The following is a 22,459-nucleotide window of genomic DNA, read 5'->3' as shown; positions in this document are numbered from 1 at the left end:
TAACTGTCGACGGTGTTGCGTTATGATTGAACCAATATAGTGACACAACGTATTGCCACCGTCGAAACACATAATGTATGGGGCAAGTACTGCAGCGGGACTCCTCTGTTGTGTTTGCCTAAGAACACTCGGCGCCATCTACCGCCGCTGCCGTGAAGGAAGCACGTGGCCTCCGAAATGCATGGTGCGCCGGGGCGTGCGAACACTCAGAAACGTGTCATGCGGCAACCGCGCTCCTCTCTCGCACTCATTTCTAAAGATGCTGCGCCATCTGTTGGCGCTGAGAAGAAGTCTGCGCATATCCTCCGAGACGAGAAGCGTGGCGCTCCGGTGCCTGCGAACGCTGGGAATTGTTCCCTCGCTTGACGCACACTCAGTGCACACACTCTGCGATCCTAGATGGCGCGAGGTTTCTTTCTTTATTACATAAACCCGCATTCGCTCCAAGAGCAGTACAGCGGGATCGCTAGTATCTAGGTATTAAACCCGTATAAAACAAAGTACAGAAGTACAGTACAGAAAACAAAACAAGTACAGGGGTGCTATGGAGGATGCGCCGAGTTTCACGTTCGCACAACTTTTACCCGAGTTTGCCTGATGGTAGTCAGCGAACGGAGATAGCACGGAACGCGCAATAACAGCCGGCATAAAGAAATGTCGAGATAAAGCCACGTATGAGAACATGAGCACCCCCTGCGCCGCACAGTCTTTCCGTGTTTCAAGCACACAAGACTGGGCCGGTATTTTGTAGCGATGCCTTTCCGGTGCAAATGCCTTTTCGCGCTTATCGCGCTTTGTCAGGGGTGAGAGCGACGGTCCGCTCGCGTTATAAATGGAATCAGCCGGCCGTGAGTGGTGGTTGATAAGACTATAGTATAAAATAAGTCATAAGCCATCGCTACAAAATCGCGGCCCTGGGCAGTGAAACGCGCTAGCGCCGCGTATTGTTATCAACATATCGCAATTTAGCAATACCGTGACTGTCCCGCTTTCTATGTGCACTCTTGCCGTGAGACGCTCGCGACGCCTTTCTAGGGCGCGTCAAGGGCGTGCCTCGTCTTTCGGGCATTATCTTTCTATCTTCCGTCGAATGCGAACAAGCCACATGCGGTGCATTCTTGCACCTACACTTTCCCTCAATCGAATACGTTAAAATACAACAAATAAAATAAGAAACATTATATTTTTTAAAGTATCTGTTTTTCGTTTTGAATGCTATAAATTTCTGATGATAAACAGAGATAGAGCGAATGATTAAATTTAGCGCTTTACTGCCCCGAGTGGTGACAGTCAGGCGAAAGCTTACTAACAGATACATTAGACACGTTTAGCCATAGAGTTTCTCACTATAACACATAGAGGGTAATCTGGCGGCACTGTCTATGCGAGTTTCTTAAAGGGCGATGTGCCGTCATGGGAATGACGGGATGTGTGTCTGCGAGGCCCGTGTTGGCTGGTGTTGTACAAGGCTTCGTCTAAAATGTGGTTATGGCTACACAAATAACGCGTTCTTAAAATACAATCAGTGTTAAATTTCATTCACCCATATTACATCTCTCAATAAAGTTTACTCAACTACAATGCAGCATCAAGCGAAGAAAAGCAAGAACAGACGACAAGTTGTTCCAAAGCGAGCGATTATCTTGTTGTCTGCTCTCCAACTTTAGCGGCCAGCTGATACTTTTTACGTTTCATATAATTGTGCATCCAATAATAAGTACTCAAAATTAAACAAAACAGGTTTTTGTATAATAATAAAGCTAAAGCATATTTCTACGTGCTGTTTAGCAGGAAATGAATCATTGTTACAGACGGAACGGTGCTAGCCAGGCGCGTCTTCAAGGCTTTCCGAGAACGATGCTAATCGGAAGGCCCAATATACCCGCATTCCCATGGATACCAGAGCGCAGCAGCGCCAGTTTTCCCTCTAGGTAATATAGTGAGAAACTCTATGGTTTTAGTGGAGCGCCGCTTACGCTCCGCTCCGCTCAGATTTCATGCTCTGAGATACTGCAGGGAACTGCGTAGATTTCAGATTTGATAAGCGCGTCTTGCCGAGACGCGAGCGCCGCGCTATCAACTCGGCTGCACAACGACAAAGAGGCCAAGTAGACACGCTGTCACGCTCCGCTCAGTCGGCTTTGTAGCGGAGCGAGGGATGCGGTCTTGGTCCCGCTGCCGGTATTAGCGTTGTGCGCAAGCGCGCGCAATGGCGTTCCCGCTAAGCGGTTGTGTGGCATTTGCTAGCATATGCCGGTCTGAGCGGTGCGGACAGCAAGCGCTCAGCTAAAACCACTCTATTCTAGAGGGTCGCACGCATGAGGGAGTTCATGCGGTGAGCAGTCGCCAGCGGTGCTGCAGTTCTATTCTCGATAAAGTCAGTCATGACAATGATCTGTCCCTTCCCTGTGTATTAGGAAAATGGCAACGCAGGGTCGCGGCATGACTGTTCACCGCAGCAGCTTCACTGAGAATAGTATGGCCGCAGCTTTACTAACTAAAAACGACACTCTCACATTAGAAACGGGAGCTACGGCTGTCACTGCAAAATGGCTGTGCAGTAATCTAGAGTCCCTAGTGACGCAGCACAGTGCAAATGTACCAGTTTATCTGCGTGCGCGAAGCGTCCGCGATACATTGCGAAGAAGAGCGACGAAATTGATCGCTTGTCATCGCTAGGCCAGTGAAGGTGCCTCCGTGCACGCAGTATTTTAGTGTGTTGTGCACTCCAAGCTGCTTGCTGATTGCCTTTGCTGCTGAGCTAACAGCGATCGCAGATGGATATCATAACGACACCGCAGCAATCACATTTTGGCGGGTGAGGGATCTTGTTTGCTGTTATGAAATTCGACTCTGAACGGAGGAAGGTGCTGCAACTGTTTAGAGCACAGTGCTTGTAATGAAGAAATGCCATCGCACTAGGTCTAGAGAAGCGAGCAATTCCCGACGCTGACCGTGTTTGCGACAGTGCGGCTCTGACACATCACCGATGACAGAGCAGCCATCTCAACCGACAGCTGCGATACGTTGTCGTTGGAAAACACTACGCACTCCACAGCATCGTCGTCCACCACGGGGCATCGACGCCTTGCAAGCAGCTACAGTGACATGCCGATAATTAATTGTTGTGTACTACGTCGCCACAATGCAGGCAATGAACCGTGTTGTGGGGCCATCACAGCCCAAGACCACAAATGCATAAGCCAACGAAAATCGACATTTTGTTTTGGTAGTGGTGCTCAGTACATCACCGATGACAATTCGTTGTGCCTATTTTGTTTCGGCTATCAAGATTGTTGGTGCCTCTCAGCTCAGCCCCGCGCGTCGCTGTTGCCGAAAAATAAGTTGGGCGTGGCCCAGCCGTGGTGGGTGCGCGCACAAGAGTTACATGCCTCACGCGGGGCGTGACCAATGGTTTTGATTGACAGGCGAACTCGTGCCGAATACGTACATCGCGAAACCCCCCTCCTATGGAACTCGGGAACATGGCGGTGGCTGCAGCAGCTTGTTTCATTGCATCCAGCGGCGGCAAGCGTCAATATGATGTCTGGACCCGTTCACCTACATGACCGACGTAGAGTTTCAGCGTCATTTTCGCCTGTCCAAAACGTCAGTACCCTGGCTGTGTGACGAGTTAGGTGAAGGCCCTCGTCCGCGGAGACAGCGTGGCGGGAAAATTATGCTTTCCGAGCACAGATTGCTGTAACTAGGCTGCGGAGGAACGATTCGTGCGATCGCTTCGGCTTTCTCCGGCTTCGAGCGCTGTGCGTCCATCCAGCCCCAGCGCCAGGCCAGGTTCGGTTGCGTCATCGGAGTACTGGGGCACCTGCAAGGGCATGGTGTTCGAACCGGATCAACTAACTTGTGAAGCCGAAGTGGTCAGATTATACAGGAAGACTCAGAATGGACGCCGGGCTGCTATCTGGTGCAGCAGATGCCGAAAGCAGGTTTCGCAGTACTGCACGGCCAGAGAACCAAAGGAAGCTATTTCGGCAACACGGGTCGCCTCGGCCGTCCGAACGTCCACCACTCCAGGCGGCAAGTGATTTGGCTCACGTATTGGGTGAGCAAAAACGTAGACGTGTGGCTGTTGACGGAGATAACCGGCGACTTGTTTCCTCTATCAGAGCACGCCATCGCCGACTGGAGGAACTACGCCCGTGAGGTCGTGAGGGATGAGCTGCTGGCGCGACCTCCACTCGGTGGCCCCGGGGAGATAGTGCAAAGTGACGAGTGCCATTTCGCGGCAAGCGAAAGTACAATCGAGGCCGCCTGATGATGGGCAACAAGGTTCCGCCGCGGAGGCAAAATTACGGCGGTATTAAAGATCGTGGACCATGGGTCTTCGACATGGTCTGTGCGACCACAAGGTTGCTGCGTGTATTCATGTTCGACGGACGAGACTCAGTGACGCTTGGCCCCATTATTGCAGACAATGTTCAACCGGGGACCATTATTCGTAGTGACGAATGGGCCGCGTACGACAGGGTCCCAAATTTAGTGGATGCTAACGGGGCACGCGTCAATGTGCATTGGCATACAGTCAACCACAGCGTGAATTTTGTGGACGCCATCAGGGGAGTTCACACGCAAAAAATAGAAAATTGTCAAAAAGTGAAGAGCCACCTCGTGAACGGTGGGTAGAGGATAATTGCACCGCTGCTGGAGTCCGCCTGACATGGATGTGGTGGCAGTCATTTAACCGCCACGTGAGCTGCAAAGACCCTTTCTAGCGTTTGTTAGAAGCCATGGATCGCTCGGGGCAACCAAGATGAAGACTCTTTCCTGCGGTTAGAAGCCATCGCTCGGTGCTAGCTAGTATGAAGGTGCATCCCGAAGTAAACAAAAATAAAGCGTAGTTTTCTGATAAAGTATGAGTGCTTTCCGGCATTCCTGAGTGCTTAATTCCCTTACAAAAATTAGTTCAGACAATCTATAAAATGTCTATAGACTTCTTGTAGACAACTTTGCCTTTCTATAGATTTGTTCTTTTGTTGATACAGAATCTAAAGACAGTCTATAGACAGAAGTTGATAAGATTTTATTTCTTTTTTGTCTACTCACATTCCATAGACAGTCTAAAGAAAAAAGTCGATAAGATGTTTCTTTCTTTTTGTCTACTTCCTCTCTACAGACAATTTATATAAAAAAGTCGATACAATCTATTTATTCTTGTCCATTCATTGTCTATGGACTGTCTATAGACGACAGTCGATAAGGTGTTGATTATTTTTCTATACACCCGGTTTACAGATTTTCTATACACAAAAGTTGATAAGGTGTCTACTTCTTTTATTTATTCCCCCTTTATAAATTTCGTCTTGACAAAAGTCGTTAAATTGTGTTTTTGTCTATATTAGCGGTCTATACGCCGTTTATATGCAAAAGTTTTTCTGTTTACTATTTCTTTAGCTGATTGCCAGTTTATAGATTGTCTACAGAGAAAAGCAATAAAGGTCACCATGGCATCTCTGTCATTGAATTAAGCAGTCCTTAGTTAATATTTTACCAGATAATTAGGTGTTTAGGAGTCTGCTCGCCGAATTTCCTCCAGGATTGCATTGGTTTTTAACATGTAACCTCGGGGCCCGGCACCCTAGTTAGTCTGGAATGCATCCCCGACGATATTTTTTCCTTGCGAACCACATGAAGGCGGAATACATACTTCTATGTGATTGAAATTTTAATGGTTTCCGATATCCCCCCCCCCCCCCGATGAAGGTTACAGGGTGGGACATCACCAAAGATCATGTTAACTCGAGCGAACAGACCGTATACCGATTGCGATAAGCTCTCCCGTGAAACAACTTTACTGTGTCGCATGTGGTTGGGTGTTGCATATACCAGCGCCTATTCGTTCCTAATAGGGATGACCAACAGTGCGGCGTGCAATTTCTGCGGGTGCTACAAGACTCTTGAGCACCTTCTCTGTCACTGTCCATCTTTTGACACTCAACGACGTATTCTCCGAGGTAAACTCAACCTGTTAGATAACAGAACGCTCTCGGAAGGAAAGATTCTTGGGCCATGGCCTATGCATTCTTGCATGCAAAAGGACACAAAAGCCCTTTTGCAGTTAATGAAGCGTACTGGATTTTACGAACGCTTGTGACAGCAGAGATTCTTCTGTGACTGTCTCTGCGAATGACTGACTATTTTTTTCTTTTCTCTCCTTATCTATTGTTCCCGTTTCCCCCTCCCCAAGTGTAGGGTAGCCAACCGGGCACGCCCTTGGTTAACCTCCCTACCTTTCCCTCTTCGTTTCTCTCTCTCTGGGAGATGAACTAAAGGACGGCCTATCTTGTAAAAGTGTTATTGCTTCAGGTTTACTTGCCGCCTATAGACAAAAGTCGTCAAACTCGGCCCAACCCGTGTACGCTGTAACCAAGCGGAGGTACAGAAGGATAATACGGAGATACGTTTGATATAAGCCACTGGGATTGTATATACTGCTAACATTGCTTTAAAGCCTTTTGTAGAGTTTAGTATAGACACGGTGTATACTTCCGCATTTGTTCACATTATATGACCTCCGTAGTCGCTCTCGGCAATCCCAAGACAGTCTTGAGTTGTTTTTCATAGCATTACTTTTGCGGCAGTAAAATAAAGGAAGCAAAATGCCGATCCAATCATGTAAATAGATGTTATGAATGCCAGCTTTAGCGAGAAGCGAATTCCAAACAGGCATCAAGCTAACAGCACAGAAACTCGTAATGTGTATAGCTGACAACACAGAATTTGCGAGCGTGCGATGAACCGATGTCGCGTGTGGTGTGCGCCTTATGTGTCCTCTGATTCTCAAATACTCTTTAGGTTCTCCCCATATCTAGGCTGCATCACAAACATCGGGTGGTTTTTCGCAGACTGATATCCCGCGATATAAATTCATTAAAGCTTGTCGTTCACTTACAATGTGCGCCAGATACTCTGAGCCCACCCAGTCCTTTCCAGGCGCTATATGCCTGTGCGGCCGAGCATATGCGTACGTCATTAGTGTATTGATTGCGTTCACATATCACCAGAACAGACAAATGTGCACTAACATGTGCGCAGGTATCCCATTTGGCGGTACGTTGGAAGCTATGCTAGAAATGCACTGCACTACTCATCGTCGTTGGCCATAATGCTAGCGCCTGACGTGCGTGCTAACGGTTTTTACAAACACTGCGCTCATCCACGTGTGCGCTCCAGCTCCATGCGATAGCCCACAGCGTTTGTAATACAGCGCGCCAAGGCCTTTCCTTCCTCCATGGAAAGAACTGAAAAATGGAAGGTAAAAGCAACCGGTTTCGCGCGCATGGAACGCAGAGAGAGAGAGAGAGAGAGAGAGCGACAATAAAAAAAAGAAAGAAAGAAAAAGGTAAAGGCGCTCGGATTTCTCGGAGCACGCACGCTGTCGTCGTCCTGAGCGCCTGCGCATGCGCAGTGGCAGCAACGGTGGCGCGCCATCTCTCCGCGTCGATTTGAATTCTCAACGACTGCGCCAGGCAAGTCAACGCTTATTGCTGCTGGTGAGCTGCTTGCACCTTGGTGTCTGTGTATTCGTCTCAACTTTGTGGCATCACACGTCAACCACACTGAACAATAAGGTTGAGCGAAGATGTTTTCTGTCACTAGCTCATGTCTAGGTGAGCGTATTTCGTAGCGCGAACCGGATGCAGGTAATGTAGGCGACTCAGGCGTAGTGTCGATTTGTCGTTTGGTTTGTAAACGCGCTTGGGTTCTCGATTCTACTATAGGGAATGTTTACCGGCAAGTGATCGCTCACGCTTGTTCATCTTACCGTCATTGTCAATATCCGTGAAAAAGGATATACACCATGTTTAACGTTGATACTGAGCAGAAATAAGCGCGGATTGTGTGTGTTAAGCGGCGTACTGTGGGTAGGTCTCGTTTTGTGGCGCTCGATCGGCGGCCATAAACGCTGCGCTGCCTGTCTAATGAAACTCTCCTGAAGCGCATTACGTATATGCCTCGAAATTGTGCTAGAGTGACGAATTGTCTAAAAGAGACGTACAGTTGAATAAACGCTAGCGTACTCAGATGAAAGGCCGTGTTTGCGGGACATGCATCACCAGTGTGTGCTGCCGTTTTCGTAAGTCAAAAGTAGGAGTATTTATGGAGCTCCTGGCAGCCAGTTTAAATATATATAAGCGCATAAGCTTTCAGAGCACGAAACTCGCGATAAGCTCAGCCTTCGCAACTTAACCGAAAGAATGGAGAATAATAAATTAGTGGCTCGGGGAAACACCTCTTACACGTTTCAAACTGAAGCCATTGGGTTTGACGAGAGTTTGAAGATTTTCTGTGCTGTGCTCGTGTTGCCATGAATTACGAACTTGGCCAAGCCCTTGTCAGCTTTATTAAACAAGTGAGTCAATTCAGCTGAATCTAATAGTACATTTCAATTGACTAACGTATTATTCGTTATAACTAAAATTATGAACTGGCAGTAATTTGGCAAGCAATAAACCACAATATTTTTATTGCACCTAAACTGGGAGTGTCATAGACTGCCACGGAATTTTCATGAAAACAGCCAGGGAAAGCTTGGAAAAACATCAGGGACATTGAAATTGTCAACATAGATATACTGTCTTGTTATTTGCCATACAATGTTTCCAGAGAATCGCTGTCATAAACATATTTTTGAAGCATTTCACCTGCCAAAAAATTACAAATTGGTACCATTTTCTGAAAAAGTAATGAAAGTGAAGCACGCTGACATGACATTGCTTACTCAATTTTTTTGCATTACCTAAGTGTCCTGAACCTCGCAACTCTAGAAAAAATACTTATGTCTTAGAGCGCCTTCAATTATTTACTCTGATAGCATTCATTCTAACTAAAGTTTCAGTTTTGTTTCCCAGGAGGTGTATATTTGTCGTGCCACAACACAGAAAGTGCTCACGGGGTATTTCTGGTGCTCATGTGGTATACCTAACTTGCAACCGTGTCAGCATGCCAAGGAGATAAGATTATCTATAAGAAACTAAGTGGCCATATCAACATAATCAATCCATCTGCCTTCTATTGAAGTTATGGCCAATGGAGTATCAGTTAAGATTACGAGAAAAACATGTAAATGTGTATTAGGGAAAATAAATTACAATCTTTGGCATGATACTGTGAATACTCCAATCACTCTTCTGAGCAAATCATTCTGCGCCGGTATATTTAATTACCAGCCAAAAAATGTAGACAGTCCAACTGAGTAGCCTTGTTTCAGCAATTGATACAGAGATCATTTGGGTTAATTAGGTACATTGTGTCATACTGAATTGTCATAAAATGTAACATACTGTTGCTGGCGCCCGCAGCAATTGTAACAGTTTAATTGTTCATCATACGGTAGACAGAAACATTGTGCGATGGTACTGTTTTGTATTGACAAGCAGCGATTAGTCATAGTTAAACCGTATTAGGGATTAACCTAAGTGGTTTGAGCGAATATATTAAGCTGCCTAATGAACGTACTAAGAATACGCATTTGTTATTTTTGCCTCACATTGTTGTATCTACATATTTGCAGCATGCACCTGCAGCACCTTCGGAACGGCTGACACGAAGGTCAAGGCAAGCCTGGCAACCGTGCTTGCCAAGGGGAAGCAGCCGTAAATATGTAAATAGTCTCTTTTGATGATAGCATAAGACATGCATTTTAATAAATTAATGTAATTAATCGTTCAATAAAAACAGTTAATTCAATATCGGTGCACTTGTTTTTTTTCACTGCATGATTCAGCACTAGTGGAATTGCTTGAAATATTTGTTTCTGCAACATATGAGAGCGCAGCTGGTTCAGGATCATCATTATTCTATTAACATGAATGCATCAATGCAGATGGGAAGCAACAGGCGCACATGCATAATATACGTTCAAAATTTTGTTGCCGCCTTGTGTGAACAAAAATTTTAACTTGTAGATAGTAGATTTCATTCAAGCGGATGCATTGCATGTTTCTAAAATTTCTTCAATGTGCATGTACACAAACGCTCATGCAGCTTTACATAATGATTCACGGCTGCATACATTTTCGATTTTTGACTGCTTCCATCTGCATGCATGCTTTTCTATGTACAGTTCCCTATGTATGTTCCCATGTGTATACTGGATACAATAAATTTTTATAGTTATTTCCAATAGTCTGCTTATTAAGACCCCTAGCAGTGAGCGTTTATATATAAGCAGAATATCATGGCCTGCCATAACATAGTTGGCAAAATGTAGTCTCTTAGCTAGTATATAGGGCGTCCCATCTATTTTAGTCAAGCTGGTCAATGAAAATAAAAGGTTAAAAAAGACACGGTGCAAGGTATACTATCATAAAAACACCTACACGTCGGATCTCCGAAAAGCCGAATTTACACCATATGTCTTAAAATCAGATCTTATTGCACCGTCTTTTTTTAATATTTCGTTGGACAGCTTCGCTAAATTCAAGTTAACTGAAGCACTCTGTATCGACAATGTCCGCCAAAAATTGTAACTCTGAAGTGTATAGATTAGCTGTAGACTGATCTACAGGAACTGTCTATAGTATATAGACCACAATCTACAAAACGTGTAAGGCCATAAGTCCATAGACTATGAACTGGTCTATCGGAGTAGTCTATAGACAGTCTATAGATATTGCATGTACTTATGTCCACAAGAGTAGAACTATATAAGCCTATAGACTTTTGTCTATAGACATTCTGTAGACATTCGTCTACAAAAGTGAATTTTTATTGATCTATAGACCGTCTATAGCCAGTATATAGACTCAGACTTTTTGTAGACTAGTCTACAAGAAGTGTATGGCAATAAGTCCATAGATGGTCTATAGACTAGTCTAAAGAAATGTCTATAGAAAGCCTGTTGACTTCATAGAGAAATGTCTATAGACTTTACATAGACTTTTTACAAAAATATTTGTAAGGGTTATACGGTAAGCATGCGGCAAACCACTTCTGCACTAGCCGACACTCACTTCGCCTCGCATTCTTACCTCAGCGCGAGCACGAGTGATCTGTTGAAAGCCTAGTGTGAAAATCAGGCGCACACTAATCTGTGCTCGGAAATGGAAGCGCCAGCATCTACCGAGCCGCACCTATTCAATCCAGAGGATAGAGATGGAGCAATGAGCGATCTATTGAAAGCCAGTGCGAAAACCAAGCCCACATCAATCTGTGCTCGGAAATACTAGCCCAAGCACATAGCAAGCCGCGCCAAACCAATCCAGAGGAAAGAGCAAGCTGACCGTGCCCTCGTGGTATAACGCTAAAGGTATTAAACTACAAATTAGTCTAATACACATTCAGTGTACATATCGTGCACGTTAAAATGCTTATAAACCACGTTAAAGTGACTGATAATATTGTACTAAATGCCTTTATATTATAACTTGCTAGTGCCTGTAATGTACTCGGTGGAACGACAAACAAGTGAAAGAAGGCACGACCATACACCGATGGTATGACCACCTGAGCCGCAGTTTTTTGACCGCCCATATGGCGGTCAAAGGATTCACTCTGGGTAGCTATCATCCCAAGGGATGATAGCTACCCAGAGTGAATCTGGATAAACCAACGAAACTGGAGGCGTGCACGACAGACAAGCTTTGTCTTTGTACCATCAGCTCTTTCATCTTGGGGCGTAGCCACAGCTCGGGAAGATCCCGAGTTTCGCCAAACTCAACGCATCCGGCATAGAACCCCCGGATCAGGTAAAAGCAGCGCTATAGAGCTTGAACACAGATAGGTTCATTGAAGAGCAGCACATACACAGTGCATTCATGGCAAAGTCCGCTGAAGCGTTGGCGTGAAAGACGTCTATTGAAAATCTGCACATACCCACTGCACATAGGCACTAACGGAAAGGGCGTCAACGCGGTCGCCGACGCCACTTTGATCTCAACGATGCGATGCCTCGTGTGCCACAGGAAAGCGCATATTGCTGCACATGCAAAGAAAAGACGCCGCGAACATGCACAGTGAACATCGCGGCGTCCAAGCACTTAGGGAAAGGGCGCGAACTCGGAGGAAGGAGCAGGATAAAAACTTTAAGTCCAGCACTAAGCCCTATTGAAGAAGGGCGCTTGCTGCGCTAAGGCCCGCTGATGATCCGCCGAGTGCGAGTGAAGCCAAGCACTTCAGGAAGTAGGGAGAGCGTAAGGAAAATACGGAAAGGTAAAGGCAGTGTTTCATGAGTACAGGGTGTGTTTTGTATCATCTCTTATCTCCGGGTAGTTGGGGAATTGAGCTGTGCTACGCCATCCGAAGTTGGAGAGAATTAGTTGGGTGAGGAGAGTGTTAGCCTAAACTTTGCGAAGGACATGGGTTTGTTCAGTGTTTAGTGAAGGGTGAGGTGGGGGTAAAATAGTGCGGTTTTCCCCGATACTCTTGTGGTGTTCAGCTATTTGCTCGTTGTACGTGGCGGTGTCTTCCCCTGTCGTTGGATTTGGCCAGGGAATCGAGGGCGTCCGGAGGTTAATTTCGAGGGCACGTTGTTGAACTATCTCATTTCCTTGGATCCCAGCATGACCAGTAATGTTCGAGTTGTGGTTACAGGATTCTATTAGAATGTCATGTAGGATGGGTTTCCAGTAGTCAGCGTTGTATGTTGCGATTATCTTTGCTGGAGTCGGTATCAGTGTTGATGTTAGTGGACTGGTGCTTATTGAGTACGGAGGCCTCTTTGTATGGCAGATATTGTCGCGTGAGTTGCTAGAGAGGCTTTTTTTAGAAGGGTTGAAAAACGGCCCAGCTGTTTGGGTGATCAGTGCTGGCTGTCCGGGTGCGTGTATTGCATACGCGTATGATCCCATGTTAGAGCGTGTGACGTCCGTGTATATCGTGATGCAATTCCTGTCTCTGTGGTGATGTGTTGCTTCCGCTTGACGTCGACCGTCATGAAGGTGTGGGGTCATATTTTTGGTATGTCTGGAAATACAATGTTGCGTGGTAGCTGAGGGCTTTGCCTAACTGGATTCAGCTCGATTGGGGCGAGCTCTGCTTGCCCCAATCGAGCTGACACAAGAGCGCTAGTTGTTTATCTCGGTGTTGTGTCATTTCGCGGACATTGTGAAAGAGGCCCTTGTGCTGAAGGCGCTGATTTGAGGCGTATATCGGTAGACATAGGGCGGCCTTGTGAAGGGCGTTCAGTGAATATTCAAGTTTTCGAGATTGCGTTTGTGTTAGCGTTAGGAACGGGGCGGTGTACAGAAGCCTGCTATACACGAGCACAGTCACGAGTTGTGTTGCTTGTTCTTGTCTAAGTCCATGTTTTTTGCTAATGATCCGTCGTATTAGGTGCGTGACGTTTTGGCAGTCTGGTTGATATTGTATAATGTTAGATTTTGCATTATTTTTGCGATTTATGCAGAATTCGATTATCCGGCACGATGTCACCTTTGGTATCTGATTGCCTAATAGGCTGAGTTTTATCAGGGCGTTTCTTTTCTTTTGCTATTGTGTTCGACTGTTCTGCTGAAGGTTGGAGTCCGGCTTGCCCCGGACACCAACAGCCGTAACCATTGCACAAATAAAGTTTATTCCTATCCTATCCTTGTTTAAGTGGTCAACTATGGTATTTACGCCTTACTGTAGGTTGCTTCGACGTCCCCTGGACATCTGGTTTCGCACCATAGGCTAATGTACGCAGTCGGCGTGGAAAGTATAGGTGTGGCAGAAGACGACGACGACGAACGTGGGAGCAGTGGCACGAGCGCGTGCCGAGCACGAGCACGAGCGCGTGCCGAGCACGAGCACGAGCGCAACCCTAGGGGTGCCAACGAGCCAGCTGCGGAAGAAGACGACGACGCTCGAGCCAATGCTGCTGATGATACCGTATACACTGACCCCGACACAAGTGATTCTATAATGCTTCGCTTAAATCAAAGCACCCCTGTGGCCTAATGGAGAAGGCATCGGTCTCCTAAACCGAGGATTGCGGGTTCGAGTCCCGCCAGGGGTGAAATTATTTTGCGTTCATGCTTCTCTTTTTTTTTGTGTTTTTAATTGTTATGCGCAAGCGTAGATGCTCCATCTGTAAAATCGGCGACATTATGTTTCCCGCCGCGATGGCAGCGAGCGCTGGAGAAGGAAGGGACCTGGAGGGGGCGAAGAGAATCGCCTTGTTCGCGTTTCCCTTAGTGCTTTGACACCGCGGTGCTCGCTCTGCATGTTCGCGACGTCTCTTTTTTGGTAGTTGCAGCAATATGAGCTTTTATGCGGCACATGAGGCGTTGCTCCGTCGATGTAAATGCAGCGTCCGCGACCACGTTCGCGCCTTTTACGTGCTTTGACAGGGGCGGTGCCAGGATACTGGGAGGGGGGGGGGGCATGCAGGTGGAGAACTTATGCGTTAAATGCTCAAAAAATCAATCGGAAGTCCGAGATAAATCTTGTTACATGGCACCTACGCTTCCTTCAGTCGCTCAATACTCCAATAAACATACACAGTGGTCTGCTTAAGTAAGTGCAACGTAAAGATATCCAGGCTGCGCATGTTCAAAAGATGTCGGTCATTGCTCAGCCCATCGCTTCTGTACATTACAATTTCTCCCACTATTTTATAACGTGTTTCTTAGTTTCTTATTCTTTTAATTGAACTATCTGGACCCTGTAGTTATTCGGTGTGCTTTCTTTGCGTCATTTAAAAACGAAAGCACGTGAAAAAAAATCGAACATTTATTTCTATATGTTAACACACTCGTCGGAGAGCACAAAAGGGTTGCGATGCGGATAAAAATTGTTCAGTGTCTACAATGTTTTAACAGCAGCTTGAATGGGCTGAAGGCGTTCTAAATACATCAGTGTGAATAAGCTATTCCAGCAACGCAGTAAGATATAAATTAAAAATTAGCACATTTACACAGCAGTGTTCTTACGAAGAAAATGAAAATTGATATAGTACATCATACAGCAGACTCATAAAAAAACAGTATTAAGTAATGAAAAAAAAAACAGGTACCCAGCAGCAACAAAATAACATCAGTTAGCTAGATCACAATATAGCTTCAAAAGAGTAATTTCACAGCAGGAAAGAGAACACCACCAAGCAATGTGCATATCCCTTCTGACTTTGGTAAAGACGCGCCCGATTACAAAAAATAAAATAAAAATAAATAAACACTCTTGTGGCGCTGGCTGGTGATTCTAAACACTGGAAATAAGAAAATGAGAAGGAGATATACGGGAAAAGAATAACAAAAGCAAATAGAAGAGAGGAGAGACCTGCAAAAATAGAGGATGCAGTAGGCATGTCAGTCAGTAATTTTGGCCCAGATGTCGCCTAGGACAGCACCTTATCGAGTGTCTTTCAAAGCAATGACAGGGACAGATGAAGTGCTTGAAGGTTTCGGCACAACCACAGATGTCAGTGCCTGCGCTGTGACAGTGCAAGACAAAACATAGCCAGGTTTTATTCGATGGTGAAGTGGGTGTTCTGATGCCGGTATAGGTTTGGGTCTTACGCCCGTGCCCGCACAATTTTCCCGCGAAAGCACCGCAGAGATACGATGGGGTATCATTATACCGGCATACTAGTGCAGACATATACGTCGATTACTGTGCGCAGCATCAAACATGTCGAGAACACGCTGAATATATATCTTATTGGCAAGAGATCGTTCAACCGCAAGCCCAGCTAGGTCGCTCAGACAGTTATTCGTCATCTCGCTGAGAAGATAAGTCTTGAATCTTCGAAGGCACCAAAACGTGCGCTCGCAAGATGACGATTCCGGTATCGTCACGGCGAAAACACCTAGCTTGTGCAGTTCGTGGAACGCTAGTTTGTGCACATCAGCAATGTGACTGGGATGTCCGCATGGTCATGGTGCAACTCTGCCCAGTAGCCGAGTGGCGTTCGCATGAAAAGGTATCGAAACCGTCTCCATATGGGAACATCTATGGTTTAGAGCAGACGCTGTTTGCTGTGTCTGCTGTACTTATGTGATGCATAAAGACGACAGGTGTATCCAGCGTGGTATACGTGCGCTGCCTTCGGTTACACAGCACTCGTGGTTATGCGACCTCAGCAGGGCGAAGCTTATTCTCTGCCGAAGAGGTCTGCGAGCGGAAGGCGCCTGAAAAAGCGCGTATTGCATCCCAGGCACGAACTTGCCAGTTCACGCAAGCAGACCGAACAACGAAGGGTAACCCATTTTTAATCTATTTAAGGCCGTTGCAAATATTTTTATCTTATTGCGGCCAGTTCGCGCTGTATTTCAAGCGCCTATTCTATCACAAGCGAGAGGGTAATTGCTTCTGATCAGAATTTTTCTATAATAAATTGTTATGGTTAATTAAACAAGGTCGTCCTTTGTGAGCAGCGCTGCACTCATGCATCTGCCTCCAAGTTGTAAGACATCAAAAGTGACATTTTGTCTCATACCGCCTACCTTGGGTCAGCTTTTCGGCGCTTTTGGGGGGGCAATCGAAAATTTTCAGGGGGGGGGGGCTTCCACACCTCCCCCCCGTGCTGCCCTCTGGCGCCGCCCCTGTGCTTTGACGCCGCGGTGCTCGCTGTACATGTTCGCGGCGTCTCCTCTTTGCATGTGCAGCAATATGCTCTTTGCTGTGGCACACGAGGCACCGCATCGTTGAGGTCAGTGTGGCGTGCGCGGTCCGTTAGTGGCTACATGCAGTGGGTATGTGCCGCTTTTGAATAGACGTCTTTCACGCCAACGCTTCAGCGAGCTTTGCCATGAATGCACTGGGTATGTGCCGATCTTCAATGAACCTCTCGCCACCTAGGGTCGCAGAGCGTGTGCACTGAGTGTGCGTGAGTATGCCAACAGAGCAGCTCGAGAATTTGTACATAACCGAACACTCATCCCGCCAACTGCAGATGACGCTGACCCAGTTGACTCCGAGTATTCAGCAATCCTGAACTACCAAAGAGGGAGTCGCTTGCTACACAACATAGAACGCCACGACACGAACACCACAAGGGACCCATGGGAGGCACGGCTGTCCAGCTCGGCCCTCGACGAGCAGCTCAAGCTGATTCAGAGAGCAGAGAAGATGGCAAGAGCCAGCAGAGCCCTGGACTAAGGCCCCGACCATTAGCGATGCGCCTTTGGGGCAAGACAAAACTATCTATCTATTGAGCGAGGGAACAATTCTCAGTGTTCGCAGGCACCGGAGCGCCACGCTTCTCGTCTCGGAGGCCACGCGCGGACTTCTCGTCAGCGCCTACAGCTGGCGCACCATGTCCAGGAAGAAGCGCGGGAGAGGAACCCGGCGGCCGCATGACGCGTTTCTCAGCGTTCGCACGCACCGGCGCACGATGCATTTCGGAGGCCACGTGCGTGCCTCGCGGCGGCGCCGCTAGATGGCGCCATGTGATCCTAGGGAAGCGCAACAGATCAGTCCCGCTGCAGTACACGCCTCATACATAACCCGCGTCGACGGTGGCAATCCGTTGCGTCGCCATATTGATTCAATCCTAACTCATCACCGTTGACAGTTATCGTGAGGGGGGTTATGCCACATTTAAAAAAAATATCCTTTCGGTATTGTATTTGTCCTTCATATCATATTTTTGAGCTAGACGTTTTTTGTCTGCTGTGAATACGAGGAGCTAGCATCGTGCACATATATAAAGACATTCAGACGGCCAATGGTTGCTCTTGCAGGCGCGTTCGTATTCGATTAGCCAGTCTTCAACGTCCTTGTTGTCAGTGCCCGAGAAGGCGCCAGGGTCCCGGAGTTGGGTCAAGACAATCGGTGCTGTGGTAGCCGAAGCCGAAGCAGCGGGCCTCTCAGTCGACATGGTCGAAGGGCCCACGAGATTTCCGCTTCGAAGTTCCGTGATGTGCTGGTGATGTACCGCGCACTTCCACCAAAATGTTACGGGGAGATTTACAGAAAAGGGGGCTTATTTACACTATGTGCAAGTAGACTAAATGTTGGCCAGCAACAACAAAGATGGCGAACCACAGTTTCACCTCTTCCTCATCTCGTCGGCTCTATGCTTCAGCATCTTGTTTGTCCGCCGGACAACTGGCTCATAACAATATGAACGCGCACATGGACGATTTACACGAATATACTTATTACAACGGTTGCCTATGCTGAATCTGTGTGATGAACATAACTTTGTAGTAGTTAACAGGGAGGTGAATAAGTTTCATGGACAGGCAACGTGACAATGCGGAAACAGGCAGTCATGTATCGACTACGCCTTAGTCTCAGAAATGCTCTACAAAAAATTAGACCAAATGGTAATAGACAAAAAGGGAAAAATAACTTAGGTAGTGATCATAGACGTTTAACATTAAAGTTTGGTAGAGATACTAACGCATGACAAGAAATCATAGTATCAGAATTTCTAAACATGAATGAAGAGCAAATAACAGATATCACAAAATACCTTAGAGAAGAAAATGGAGGCTTTTCTTACAGCAGTCTGGGAATATAAGGAACTGGTGGACATTATGCATCATGAAATAATTGAGGCAGATACGGCAAAACAATTGTTGGATTCTAAAGAGAAAACCACGTAAGCCGTTGAACAAGGAAATAAAGCAAGCTATAGAAGAGCGTAAAGTGGCATCTAGGGCTCATCGAGAAGCCAAAAAGTTGGGAATACAAGAAGAAGAGGTGCTCCTTAGATGGAATATATACCGAGAAAAGAAAAGGTTGGCGAGTGAGCTCGTGCAAGAAAAAATTAAATGCGCAAGTGAACGTTGGGTGCATAACATTTACAAAAGAGACAAAGGCGCCCCAAAAGATTCTGGAACCATATAAAAGCACTCGGAGCTCCTAAAAACTCGCAAACTGCTTTAAGGGATGAAGACGGTAACATCTACGAAGGAGACAATGCGCTGTGGTACATCCCTGACGTTATTAGGGATAACTTCGGCACGAAAGAAAGTAGTTCAGACAGCAGATCCAGCAACAGAGAAGCCTGAGAGATCAAAATTTAGCATATGAAGCTTTTATTTAAAAAGGGAGCAGAAAATGTCCCGAATAACACGGCAGTAGGACCCGATGAAATCCCAATACACCTAATATAAAACCGCGTTCTAAAGACCAAGGCAAGTGATAAGAACGAAGAAAATTATAGTTAGATGGCGCGAAAGCAAGATTAACCGCATCTACAAAGGCAAGGGCGATAGGGATAAGACGAGCTCGTACATCAGTTACAGTAACGTCGGTGATATATAGGATGGCAATGCAAGCCATAAAATTAGAACTGTCGAAGTAGGTGGAAAAAATGATGTACTGGGTCAACTACAGAATGGGTTCAGGCCACGTAGACGCTTAGAGGATAGCATGTTTGTACTAACTCACTGCATAGATATTTCAGTAGCTCAGAATAGACCTTTATCGATAGCATTTCTAGATAGTAAAGGATCCTACGGCAACGTCCACAGGGAATTGTTATGGGATATTCTTAAGCACGAAGGCATACATGATGATTTCGTGGAGCTGCTGAGGGAGATATATAGAGACAACTGAGTACAAGTTGTATGAGAAGGTCGAAAAGGTAATGAAGTGGTGGGAATGCAAGGACTGAAGCAAGGATGTCCTCTGTCTCTATTGTTGTTCACGCTATATGTTATGGGCATAGAAAGCCTACTGGAAAACAGGGAAATAAGGCTTGATTTGTCCTACATGCGTAATGAACAAATGGTGCAACAGAAGTTCCCTGAACTGATGTATGCGGACGACATGGTGCTACTAGCAGACAATACAAGAGATTTGCAGACACTCGCGAGTATCTATGGCAAGGCAGCGACAAATCTAGACCTTAAGTTTAGCACAGACAAATCAGGAATTATGATCTTTAATGAAGTGACGAGTAATTACGTGGTGTCAATTCAACAACAAGTCATACCCATAGTCAAGCAATACAAGTACCTCGGTGTATACATGAACGAAGGAAAGACTTACTCATGCACCCATCAAGATAATCTCAATATAAAGGAGAAGTGGAATGCAGCAGTAATGAAATTCAGCGCCCTGTGGGGCCACAATAAGTATGATGTGGTGCGTGGAATCTGGAAAGGAGTAGGGGTACGAGCGCTAACGTTCGCAAATGCCATTCTGTGCTTAAAATTGAATATCTTGTCGGGGTTGGAAGTTAACCAAAGATCAGTAGGCCGGTTGGCTTTGGGAGCCCACAGTAAAACCACAAATGAGGCAGTGCAAGGTGACATGGGTTGGCCCTCTTTTGAAGTCAGAGAAGCACAGAGCAAAATTAGTTTTGAAGAAAGACTCAGGAACATGTATGAAAATAAATGGACGCTTTTGCAAAGTCTGTCGACCAGTAATGTGGTGCATCTTTCTCTTCAATCGTTGTGCCAATACCACGAGTTTGCGCATGTTTGTTGTTTGCTTTTACATTGTATACTTTTACATTTTAAATGTTGCCAATTGAAAATAAAATTATTTCTCACTGCATTAGCGATGAGATGTTAAAGTGTTTATATATTATTGCAAGATGTGTTGTAAAGTTCATGAAAATCCGTGTAATCGGATTTTATGTATATCTGTATGTTTTCGAAATTTTACTCAGTTTGCCTTGTGACTGTTTGATGAATAAAAATGTTGACCTTTTAAGAAAAATATGTTTGATTCGAGTGACTCGGCGACTAAACATCAAATCCAATTCACCAAGCATGAGTGCAGGAGCTCCTTATGAAGGTATCAAGTATCCCCAACATGTAAGTGTTGTGAATCGCCTCTGATGTGACCATGGCACTGCATAGCGAGTGCTTTCACACAACTGGGAGGATTACCAGCACTCTGTCTGAAGGAGTACAAACACTCTATTAGGAGGAGTACAAGCACTCTGTTTCGGGGAGTAGAAGCACTCTGTTTGGGGGAGTAGAAGCACTCGGTTCAAGGGAGTACTAATACTCTTGTGGGGTGGAGTATTTGTACTCTGGAAGGAGTTCTAGCACTCTGTTGAGGAGGAGTACCAATACTCTGTCCGGGGGAGTTGCTGTACTCTCTCGGAGATGGAGGCGTTTTACTCCTGAAAAAGGAGTGAAATATGGGACAAGCAGATACTCCCTCAAAGAGAGTTCCCGGAACTCTCTTTGTTTTTAGAGTGTAGGCCGGACATCCTCTGTTACGCAGCGCATCGACACTGGCTCGCAACCGCGATTGCGACAACGACCGTATCATGTATCTCCGGCAGAGCGTCGTGTAATCAATCAACAAGTCGACGACATGCTTCGCCGCGAGGTGATACGACCTTCCAACAGTCCATGGGCATCCCCTGTCGTCCTCGTTACGAAGAAAGATGGTTCTATGCGGTTCTGTGTGGACTACCGGCGCCTCAACAAGATCACACACAAGGACGTGTACCCTCTCCCTCTCATAGATGACGCCATTGACAGTCTACAGGGCGCAGAATTGTTTTCATCTTTATATCTGTGCTCAGGGTACTGGCAAGTACCCATGGCAGACGCCGATCGGCCAAAGACGGCTTTTGTAACACCCGACAGCTTGTACGAATTTAACGCAATGCCTTTTGGACTTTGTAATGCTCCCGCAACTTTTGAGCGCATGATGGACACAGTTCGGCGCGGCTTGAAGTGGCACCCATGCTTTTGCTATCTTGGCGACCGTTGTTCTTGCGCCGGACTTCACAACACACCTTTTACGCCTACGGTGTGTTTTGACGTGCTTAACAAACGCTGGCCTACAACTAAACCTAAAGAAGTGCCGATTTGCTTCTCGGCAGCTGACAATCCTCGGTTAGGTCGTATCCAAGGATGGGATACTCCCAGATCCAGCCAAACTTCTGGCTGTCGCCGAATTCCCTAAGCCAACGTCTGTCAAGGAATTGCGCAGTTTCATCAGTCTGTGTTCCTACTTCAGACGCTTTATTCGCAATTTCACCGCCATTATCTCACCCCTGAGTAAACTGCTGTCACGCAACGGGCCCCTCACTTCGTGGTCGTCCTAGTGCGATGAAGCTTTCACGAAGCTCCGGCATCTACTTGCGTCTCCGCCAATTTTGCGCCACTGCAACCCGACAGCTCGTACTGAGGTGCACACAGATGCCAGCGGCGTCGGCCTCGGTGCTGTTGTTGCCAAACGCGAACAAGGGTTTCCTGAATATGTCATCGCTTATGCAAGTCGTACGCTTACGAAAGCTGAGACAAGTTACACTGTGACGGAAAAAGAATGCTTGGCCATCATCTGGGCTCTGACTAAGTTCCGGCCTTATTTATATCGTCGTCGACTTGACGTAGTCACGGACCACCATGCACTATGTTGGCTGTCGTCCTTGAAGGACCCCTCGGGCCGTCTTGCTCGATGGGCACTTCGCCTCCAGGACTACGATGTCCGGGTGCTGTACCGCAACGGACGCCAGCATTCTGACGCCGACGCCCTCTCGCGCTCTCCCTTGCCTGATAATGCCTGCTCCTCACTATCCGAGATTATTGTTTCTTCGCTCGACCTTAACACCATCACTTCTGAGCAACGCAAGGACCATTGGATTGCCTCA

The 22,459-nt window shown here is 46.4% G+C and overlaps 1 non-coding gene across 1 annotated transcript; it reads left to right on the top strand.

Moving 5' to 3' along the window:
• Window positions 1–13,884: 13,884 nt before the first annotated feature.
• Window positions 13,885–13,957, top strand: Trnar-ccu (transfer RNA arginine (anticodon CCU)). Its single transcript has one exon. It is a non-coding gene; the product is annotated as a tRNA-Arg (tRNA).
• The last annotated feature ends 8,502 nt before the right edge of the window (window positions 13,958–22,459 follow it).

The sequence above is a fragment of the Dermacentor silvarum genome, chromosome 1 (assembly GCF_013339745.2).
Source record: "Dermacentor silvarum isolate Dsil-2018 chromosome 1, BIME_Dsil_1.4, whole genome shotgun sequence".
Classification (NCBI taxonomy): domain Eukaryota; kingdom Metazoa; phylum Arthropoda; class Arachnida; order Ixodida; family Ixodidae; genus Dermacentor; species Dermacentor silvarum.
Note: the sequence above shows the minus strand (reverse complement) of the source record. Positions and strands in the feature narration are given on the sequence as shown.